At 47.2% G+C, this 11,208-nt stretch overlaps 1 pseudogene; it reads right to left on the bottom strand.

Moving 5' to 3' along the window:
• Positions 1-3,109: 3,109 nt before the first annotated feature.
• LOC123074446 (pentatricopeptide repeat-containing protein At1g59720, chloroplastic/mitochondrial-like) lies at positions 3,110-4,964 on the bottom strand (annotated as a pseudogene).
• Between the last annotated feature and the right edge of the window lie 6,244 nt (positions 4,965-11,208).

Genomic DNA, 11,208 nt, shown 5'->3' with positions numbered 1-11,208 from the left:
TGCTGCCCACATTAATGATACGCGGTTGCCGAGGCGGCTACTCCAGCGCCACCCATCCGTCCCTCTGCTGCCCACCATTGCTATATAAACTATTGTGCCGGCCATAGCCGCAGTCATCCGCCTCCGTTCCCTTTCTCATGTCCACACCACTCCCACCATGGCTTCCTCGCGCTCCAGCGCTCTTCGAGAAGGGCGGACGATGGACCGGAAGGAGATGGCAGCCATTGCTGTTGACTGGCTGGCCGGCAGGCAGGCAGCCGGAGGATGATGACGTCCCGATGGAGAACGTGGTAGTCGACGATCCGGCGGCAACCCCCTCCTCTGCGCCATCCTCGCCGGTGCATTGCACCATGACCATCGACGAGGCTCGTGCCCAATACTTGGACATGGTGAGGCAGAAGCGTGAGGAGCAGTTCCGGGAGGCGCAGGCCGACTACAACCAACATGTCCTCCAGGAGCACCTGTAGGAGGAGGAGCAGATTGCCGCGGAGCGGGCGGAGCAGTAGGCGCTGCTCGAGTCGTACCGCTCCGCCCGCGAGAGCCGCCTCGTGCGCTGGCGCTACCGCATGTGGGTGGCGGAGGTTGCGCCCGCCTACAAAGAGGGCGGTGAAGCGGGAGAGGCGCTGTTTGGCAAGACCGACGACGAGGCGGAGGACAATGCCAGCCCCGCCGAGGCCCCGCCCTGCCGGCACCGAGGCGGAGGACTTCGCCGTCTTTGGCGAGGCCCTGCTCCGCCGAGGCCCCGCCCCGCCAACAATGAGGCAGAGGACATCGCCGGCTCCGCCGAGGCACCGCCCTGCCGGCAACGAGGGGGCGGATTTCCCCCGCTCCACCGAGGCGCCGCCCCACCGGCAACGAGACAGAGGACATCGCCGGCTCCGTCGAGGCCGCGCCACACGGAAAACAAGGAAGAGTAGAACACGGTAGGTCGCCGCCGCTCGGGTCCAAGTAAGGCCACCGCTGCTACCCTCCGGTTGAAGCCAAGCTTGGAGGGTTAAACATTGACGGCCAATTAGTTTCTTGGTGGTGACGTGGAGTCAGAGAGCTGAGTTGGAGAAGAAGCTTCTGTTCGGCTCAGCCGGACGCGGGAAATGGGCGCCGGAGATCATAGATTAGGTTAATTAATTATACCTCCAGCGCACCCCTTTTTAGTTGAAGAATGTATGAAATGTAATGAAATCCGGCTGTGTGGACGAATTTAGTTCGAATTCTTGTATCACTGGCATTGGATGAACATGCAAAACAATACGTACTAGCATTATTCTCAGGATGCACGGTGATCACCTCGTTTGCAGCAGTTTCACACGTACAAAAAGTTTGAGCAGCTTTTTTGCGTGCCTGTACATTGCAATCAAACTCACAGGCCCGACAATTCATAGAAAACATTCAAAACAATCAATGATTATGCATCTCACTGATTCAAACGCCAGAGCCAATATTTATTTCATAACTAAAGAATAAAAAAATCGATCGATGCTGCTGACGGCAAAGGGCGTCCCATTTCAAAATATCAAACGCATGTCTTCTTGCTAACATCAATGAGCAAAATTTGAGAAGGTTGTCCATTCCAAAATATCAAATGCGTGTCTTTTTGCGTACATCAATGAGCAAACTTGGACAAGGTTTTCCCATTCCAAAATATCAAAAACTTTTTGCGTACATCAATGAGCAAACTTTGACAAGGTTTTCCCATTCCAAAATATCAAATGCATATGATTGTGGAATGGGCTGGGTTTGCCATCAATTCGGACATTGACATGTCACCTCGTGCTAAATAAACCAGCTGTTCTTTTTGTGCAGTTCCACTAAAATCAACAAACTTTGCGTGTAGCTTCTATGATTTCTCCTTTATATGTTGCAAGGCCTTGAACATATCGGCACCTCCTTTCTTGTAGCTAATTTTGTGGCTGGAGATGGAAATGAATGATTCGAGAACATTCGATGTATTATGCATGGTAAAGTATAATGGAGGGCATGAACCATCAGAACATTTTTTGCGGTTCCCATTGAAATCAAGCTGAGCATCCCTGTTTGCATAAATACAAAAAAGTGATTAGTACAAAGCAAACTGTATTATAAATTTATAGTTTAAATAGGCAACCTACATGATCCATGCAGATCACACATTTAAAAAAATAGAACTCACCAGAAAGAATCCTAAAACAACATTGTATTGGCCATCACAGCAACAAAGATGAAGATCTGTGAGTCCTTCTGAGCTGAAGTTAGTTTGTTCTCATGGGCAGTAATGTAACCATCCTTCAACTGCTCCTACTGATAAGAAGAGAAGGGCTTGGCTTCTTCATCCTGGCATAATCGGAACTAGGCACTTCACATACTCCATATTCTTCTTCAGAGGAGGATGATCCTGTTGTGCAAAGACAAGAGAACAACTAAATGCTAGCATCCCTGTTTGCTCGAAAAGAAGGAAAGGAAATATTTAAAATAGCCATTACATTAACAATGGGAGTAACTAATGAAATGTATAGTCACAAAGAGATGCATCCTCATTATCCTCATAGGAAATGACTAGTAAATGTGCCCGTGTGTTGCTACGGGTTGATTGGAAAAAAAAAATCTTCAATATCATATTTGTTCTCATGACATCACTCAACCATTTAAATTGGTCTCCTTTGATAGTTAAAAATCATTGGCCATCTGTCCAAGCTTTAGGATGGAAAATGACATAACTCAAACGTTGTCCTAAAATTCAACAGAAGTGTCAAATTTGACTCTTTATACATCGAGAGCTACTTTATTAATTTCTTTTAACTATCAAATTAATATAACACAACATTCCACACACACATAATAATAATTCACTAAAACTTCACAAAAATAATTCAATTATGTTTTAATTTGGTCAACCTTTAGTTAGCATTGTGTTTTCTTTGGCATTCTTTTTTTACTCAATTTTGATTTTGTTTTTACTAAATCTACAATTTTAGACTCATTTCTAGTTTAAAATGTACACCTTTCTCTACTTCTTCTCACTGTTTATATCCCACTCGCATTATAACAATTCTTACCTACCAAATACCTATCTCAAGAACAAACATTTAAATACTACATGACGGTTCATAACAATAATTCAGAGAAGCAAGCAATATCAACAAAGCATCAGTTTACACTTAACAACGTTATAGCAATTTTCCTGCTAGCAAGCTGCAGCTATAGCAATTTTAGCAGCAGCGCAAAAAAGTGCACGCGCACAGCTACCAGTCAGCAGCCAACACACGCATGTAGCTTAGCAATCATCAGCAGCAGAGAAACACACAGAGCAACATCTTCTCACCGTCTCATCTCTCGCACACATCAGAGGCAGAGCACGCCATGCTCTCCCCTTGATTTCCTCCCTCCCCTCCTCACTACCGAGGCCCCTACCCCCCATCCCCTCCGGCTACCTTCCTTCCCGTGCTGGCCGTCCCCATCCCCTCCAATCAAGCACGCCCACAACTGCATGTCCTAACTTCCCTGCTGGAGCTCGACGGTGTACCTATCGAGAGCAGGACGTAGACACCACTGACAGCATCATTCGGAACATCGAGTGCCAGCTTGGCCATGGCCTCGCTAAGCTCTAACCCAGCATTCTGCTTGCAGCATGCATCTAGTAGGCTCCTCCAGATGATGGCATCGGGCCGGCAATTCACCAGACACGACATCCAGAGCCTCTTTGATGAAGCCAGCTCTTGCCAATATGTCCACCATGCACCCGTAGTGCTTGATCCTCGGCCTGATCTTGCACCTCGCTGACCATCATCTCAAAGTATCTTCTGCCTTCCTCCACCATCTTGCCATGGTTGCACGCGCTAAGAACCGCAACAAAGGTGATTGCGTTGGGCACAACATTCTCCACCCACGTCATCCAATCAAATAGCTCCAAGGACTCGCGCACACATCCGTGGTTGGCGAGTGTGAGAATCGCCATGTTCCACGACGTGATGTCCCGCTTGGGCATCTGGTCGAACACCTTCCGTGCGAGTTCGACGGCTCCGCACTTGCCGTAGAGGTCTAAGAGCGAGTTGTTGATGAGCCCGTCACGGGACACATCGTCGTGGCCCCCGAGCTGGCGCAGCAGCAGTGCGTGCGCGTAGACCCCGAGCGAGAGCGCGCCCGCGCCGGCGCACGCGCCGATGACGCTCTCCACGATGTAGGCGTCGGGCGCGAGGCTCGTGCCCCGTTGCATCTCCCGGAAGAGGTCGAACGTGTTGAGGTGGTCGCTGTCGCCGGCAAGCGCGTCGACGGCAGTTTTCCAGGAGACGACAGACTTGGTGGGGATGCGGCGGAAGAGCACGAGCACGGCGTCGGGGAGGCTACAGGAGGCGTAGAGGTGGAGGAGGGAGTTGGCGACGACGGTGTGGGCCGGGGTGAGCGCGGCGTCGGGGAGGCCGCAGGAGGCGTAGAGGTGGAGGAGGGAGTTGGCGACGACGGTGCGGGCCAGGGCGAGCGCGAGCTTGGCCGCTAGCGCGTGGAGCTGGGGGCCCTCGGGGAGCATGGAGAGGAAGGAGGCGGCGGAGAGCGCCGCCGCACTTTGTTGGACCACGGCGTCTCTCTCCCATCGGCCGAGACCGGCAGCCCGATGATCAGCTTGCCCGCCTCCTGCCAAACGGAGTAGGAGCAGCAAATTCACGCGCGGTTGAAATGTCGGGCAGACTTAGGGCACAGAGAAGAGATCGAGAAAGAAGATGACAATTTTTCTACTTGCTGCTGAGCTACATCGACATCGAGCAGCATCAGCTCGAGCTTCTGCCCCCACAGCTTTAGAACCTGACGGAATCCACTAACCCATCTTCAAATCCCAAATCACCCGAACGAAGCAAAGCGTAGTAGATTTCGAGTGTGAGGACTCCTACGGTGAAAGGACGGGGCAGGGTGATGCCACGGGCGATGGCCAGCCCTGTGCGTGCGGTGCCCAGGTCCACGCTGAGGCTGAACCCGCCGCCGTGCCAGAGCGGCCGGCGCACGTTCGGCTGGAGCCGGGTAGGCGGCGGCCCGTGGCCCATATGAAATTTTCTGGCGCATGTGATACGACGCTGTGAAAACGAAACTGGACGGATGAAATTTAGTACCACCTCACGTATATGTTTTAAATTCGAACTGAAAGCGTAAATTTACAAAAGAAGCGTATTGTGACGGTGAACCCACGGAGTCAATCCGTGGTTTATTATTATTAGGGAAAGATATGATACCAAACACATCAGCCAACTTGAACTGTATTATTACTTAATTTTATCAGTGGCTATAACGGTGGCAAACCGGTGCCTCAATTTATAAGCAGCCTTAGATTAACATGCGAAACAATACCACTTTCTCATGACAGTAGCTAAACAGTAGCACAACACCAATAAAGATGACAAAGCTCGATCATATGGATGAAATCCGTGGGCCGGTACCAACATTTGTCAGGAGGCTTATTGTGTAGAGCGTGCAGATGAAGCACTTCTCCGGAACCATCCGTTATTATCTAGTGTGGTTGTCATGCTTACTATAAACTCCTCGATTAGTTTAATGTTTCCAACATCTTCTTGTGCAGTTCCACTAAAATATATGTTATCTTCAAACAATATCCCTGTTTGCACAAGTAGAGATAATTACATATTACATTAAGAGTGGCATCAAATCAGAGTGGCAATACAATTGCTCGTTCCAGCCGTAGCAATAAATTAAGGTGCAAAACTATATCATTACTTGTGTCATACAGTTCCAGTGCTTCATTACAGCATCGGGAGTTGATTTTTGTTCTTCTTCCGCTTGTTCTTTCCCTTCATCACTTGGTTCAATAACAGACAAGCTTCGCCTTCAATGTAAGATTTCGCATGTCAATTAGGGAGCACAGGTATAGCACTAAACAACAACATTACTTTTCTGATGACAGTAGCAATATATAGGCCAACAGTTGCGAAATATCATTATCTTACCTCAATGGGATATTACGGTGCACATACAGATTGGAAGTCTGGTCTCCTTTTGTGCAGTTCACTAAAATCAAGTAACATTACCGTATAAGTAGTCAAACATATGAAAGCACACTGCACAATCATGTGGAAGAAGGCCAGTACTAACCTCTCATGATGCGGAATTCAAACAACTCACAAGAAGAAGATTTGAAACAAATTTGCCAACACAGATAGGAAGTCAAATCTCCTCTTGTGCAGTTCCACTTAGATCAAGCAATCAAGCAAGGTTGTCGGTGTGACATTTTGGTTGAACTGAACAAAGCACTCTTAAAACAAAAGTGTTTTGTGCAGTGCGACAAAAGGTTGCAATAGCAACAAGGTGAAGTAGATAACCCTGTTTACACAGAGGAGCAAAGGAAACAATTACTGGTCAATAACGGTGGATGACACAGAAGCCCACAAAAAGAAGTATCTAACTTATCTAAATGGGAAAGAAAGCAAGACAGTAGCATTTCTCAAACAGTGGCATTGATTTATATTAACAGAGAGATTATATTAACAATAAAATTCGTTAAACATGTAATTTGCTTTTAACTGTGGCATTGCATCAATTTTCCAGCGACATTATTAGATTAACAACAGCTAAAGAGTTGTACGGGACAGTGGACGCACCAGCACCATGTGCATCTACTGATGTATAAAGGGGGGATGCACAGTCTGTTGCAATAAAGAACAAACAACCAAGAAGCATATTTGTGTTGGTCCCAGTTTTGTTATCTTTAGACACCTTTCCCTATGTGAGGGCAGCAATTCTAGTCCTTCTCAAACTCTACGGCCTTGTCCCCCACCCACAGAAAGATCAGTTCGTTACAGATGTGTGTACAGCGTTTGTCATTGTTTTCCCTTTTCGACCAATGTAGGTGTTGGATAGCCAGTATGTACTACTTTTCCCCTTCCTTTCCTCTTTGAACCACGTCCTAGATTCATGCTATACAACTTTTCCCACTACTTTCCTGTTTGATCCAACACCTAGATTCGAGTGCAGAAGCGGAGAAAATCCACATGCAGCTAGAGCAATGCATGTGGATTAAGTAAATTATACCTTAAGGTTCTCAGGTTGTGGCTCAGTGGGCGGGCGAAGGCTGATCTGCCCACACTATGTACGGCAGCGAGGAAGAAGGGGTCAGAGGCCCTCCCGCGCCGCCACTGGGTGAAAGAGAACAGCGGCGCTGGTAGTGGATTCCCTCCCTCATCGACGGCGACAACGTTAAGCCTCCTTCCCTTCCTTGGCGGACGGGATGCTTCCGACTCTTTGACCAGCAGTGAGGGGAGAGAGGCCAACGCGGTCTTGTTTAGATCTGGAGAGGGTGAGAGTGTGAAGAGAGCAACTACAAGCGCTGAGGCTCCAGCGTGTATCTCTACTCTCTACTCTTATAAAAGACTGAGTTGGCGATGATGGTGTGCCTGGCATCATGTAATATAGATTGTCTGATCTATATCTGACGGATAGAAAGCAAACTATGGCAATTTTGCAAAAAGATACCCGCACCTTTCTCCACACTTGCAGATAAGGACTTCCCTCGTTTATCCTTTTCTCTCACAAGATAATCTACTCATACAAATGCATCTTGATGTTCTGTCAACGCACGGGCATCTTGCTAGTATATACATAGTGGAGAGAGTGTGAAGAGAGCAAACCCTAGAAAACAAGCTCTGAGGCTGCAGCGTATCTCTACTCTCATAAAAAACATAGTTGGTGATGATGGTGTGCCTGCCATCCTGCAATATAGGTCGTCCGATTTATATCTGACGGATAGGAAGGAAACTATGGCAATTTTGCAAAAATATACCCACACCCCTCTCCACATTTACAAATAAGGCCTTCCCTCGTTCATCTTTTTCTCCCACAAGATAAACTACTCATACAAATGCATCTTCATGTTCCGTGCAACGCACAGGCATCTTGCTAGTATATAGTCCTATATAGTTGGAGTGCTTATCTTTTTCTCTCCATAAAAATTGTTTTAAATTGTGCATGAAACGGAACTCTTTATTTAATTTCTCCCTCCATCACAGTTTATAGGGCACGCATCAACAATCCCTCGGACCAAGGTGATTAGCGATTGAACTGAAAAAATAGCATCGGGAGTTATACCATGGCGCCCAATTACTGGAGAAATTAATGCGTACACACATGCATGGAGTGCTTTCAGTCCACGTACACACATGCATGCATTTATTCCACCCCGCGCACACACCTGCATGGAGAGAAAATTTTGGGCTTGGTTGCTCTTACGATGCCCTAATTAATTGGGCATTAAACCAAATGCGCCAAAAATCCCTCTAGCGGTGGAAATGCATGAGAATTGAAGCGCTCCTTGTAAATTGTGACGGAGGGCAATGCTAATATGCGAAGAAAATTTAACGCTCGAAGGAATCAATTCGCAATTAACGCTCCACGCCTCCCGGCCGCACTTACTATCATTCACGTGTGGTACACGACCCTCCGAAGTGAACAACAACTAAAACTGCATGCCACGTGGAGGCATTGCCATTGTTGTGCGACCCGGTACCCGAACAATCCATGGCAAGACGCAGTCGCACGCGGCCAGAATGCTCCAAATCCGACAGCCGCGTGCGTCAAATACCGCGGCTGCAGATATAGCGGTTGACCACCGACGCATGAACCTGTGTGTGTGCGTGTGTGTGTGTGTTTATTTTTAACAGTGTGTGCTTGTGTGTTAGAGAGAGCGGCACATCGACCTACAGAGAGATTGTGTGTAGTACTACGATTTAACCGCAAGAGTTGGTGCATCCTCTCGTTTCCAGGCGTCCAGTCGGGACAGCAGCCACGCCCGCTCCTGACCACCCTAGCCCACCCAAACCCCCTCGATCGGCCGCGCGCGCTTCCCGCCCGAAACGGTTAGCGCCGCTCCAGAGAATCAGTGCCGCATTCATGCCCGTGAAGAGCGGACGCGACCTCTCACTAGCGCCTGCGTTGAAGGGAGAAGCAGATTCAATGAAGAGTGATGGTTGCTTCGTCCGTCCAACTTACTGCCGGGTCTATGTGATTTGACGGCTCATTGGTCATTATTACTGAGGTGGTACAAGCGTGCTGAGTCTCAGTTGCACTGTACACTTTACTTTGGTGCATGACACGTGCACCGGATGCTGGATGTCCCACATTTCGGCGAAAGGAGGTAGAGTGTCTCCACTCTTTACAATTTTCTCCACTCTTGCACCGGAGGAGTGCGAAAGCAGCGAAAACACGGCAGCTCAGTGATTACATGGCCCACCTCACACTATCACCATATTTTTTGGACATCGTGCGACACCTAACTCTTTAGTAGTACATGATACGTCTCCAACGTATCTATAATTTATGAAGTATTCATGCTATTATATTATTCATCTTGGATGTTTTATGGGCTTTATTAAACACTTTTATATTATTTTTGGGACTAACCTATTGACCCAGAGCCCAGTGCCAGTTTCTGTTTTTCCCTTGTTTCAGTGTTTCACAGAAAAAGAATATCAAACGGAGTCCAAACGGAATGAAACCTTCGGGAAAGTTATTTTTGGAACGGAAGCAATCCAGGGGACTTGGAGTGCACGTCAGGGAATCAACGCGGAGGGCACGAGGCAGGGGGGCGCGCCCACCCCCCTGGGCGCGCCCTCCACCCTCGTGGGCCCCTCGTGGCTCCCCTGACATATTTCTTCCTCCTATATATACCAATATACACTAAAACCATCTGGGGACAGAATAGATCGGGAGTTCCGCCGCCGCAAGCCTCTGTAGCCACCAAAAACCAATCGGGACCCTGTTCCGGCACCCTACCGGAGGGGGGACCCCTCACCGGTGGCCATCTTCATCATCCCGACGCTCTCCATGACGAGGAGGGAGTAGTTCACCCTCGGGGCTGAGGGTATATACCAGTAGCTATGTGTTTGATCTCTCTCTCTCTCTCTCTCGTGTTCTTGATTTGGCACGATATTGATGTATTGCGAGCTTTTCTATTATAGTTGGATCTTATGATGTTTCTCCCCCTCTACTCTCTTGTAATGGATTGAGTTTTCCATTTGAAGTTATCTTATCGGATTGAGTCTTTAATGATTTAAGAACACTTGATGTATGTCTTGCGTGGGATAACCGTGGTGACAATGGGTTATTCTATTGATTCACTTGATGTATGTTTTGGTGATCAACTTGCGGGTTCCGCCCATGAACCTATGCATAGGGGTTGGCACACGTTTTCGTCTTGACTCTCCGGTAGAAACTTTGGGGCACTCTTTGAGGTTCTATGTGTTGGTTGAATAGATGAATCTGAGATTGTGTGATGCATATCGTATAATCATACCCACGGATACTTGAGGTGACATTGGAGTATCTAGGTGACATTAGGGTTTTGGTTGATGTGTGTCTTAAGGTGTTATTTTACTACGAACTCTAGGGCTGTTTGTGACACTTATAGGAATAGCCCAATGGATTGATTGGAAAGAATAACTTTGAGGTGGTTTCGTACCCTACCATAATATCTTCGTTTGTTCTCCGCTATTAGTGACTTTGGAGTGACTCTTTGTTGCATGTTGAGGGATAGTTATATGATCCAATTATGTTATTATTGTTGAGAGAACTTGCACTAGTAAAAGTATGAACCCTAGGCCTTGCTTCAACGGATTGCAATACCGTTTGTGCTCACTTTTATCATTAGTTACCTTGCTGTTTTTATATTTTCAGATTACAAAAACCTATATCTATCATCCATATTGCACTTGTATCACCATCTCTTCGCCGAACTAGTGCACCTATACAATTTACCATTGTATTGGGTGTTTTGGGGACACAAGAGACTCTTTGTTATTTGGTTGCAGGGTTGCTTGAGAGAGACCATCTTCATCCTACGCCTCCCACGGATTGATAAACCTTAGGTCATCCACTTGAAGGAAATTTGCTAATGTCCTACAAACCTCTGCACTTGGAGGCCCAACAACGTCTACAAGAAGAAGGTTGTGTAGTAGACATCAGTACATAGTACGTACTGTAATTTCTCAGCGAGATAAATTTGTACAATGGTATGAAGCTTCAGCTTCTGTTTCATGTATCTTGCGTCCAAGGATGCCCCGTTGCAACATTCCATCAAATACAAAGGAACATGCATGCTATTGCATCTCAATGATTCACAGATCATAGCCAATATGTACTCCCTCCGTTCCAAAATAAGTGTCTCAACTTTATGCCAACTTTAGTACAAAGTTGTACTACTAAAGTTGACACTTATTTTGGAACAGAGACAGTTAGAGAAAAAACGAT

The sequence above is a fragment of the Triticum aestivum genome, chromosome 3D (assembly GCF_018294505.1).
Source record: "Triticum aestivum cultivar Chinese Spring chromosome 3D, IWGSC CS RefSeq v2.1, whole genome shotgun sequence".
In the NCBI taxonomy this organism is placed as follows: domain Eukaryota; kingdom Viridiplantae; phylum Streptophyta; class Magnoliopsida; order Poales; family Poaceae; genus Triticum; species Triticum aestivum.
This window is presented reverse-complemented; position numbering and strand designations above follow the sequence as displayed.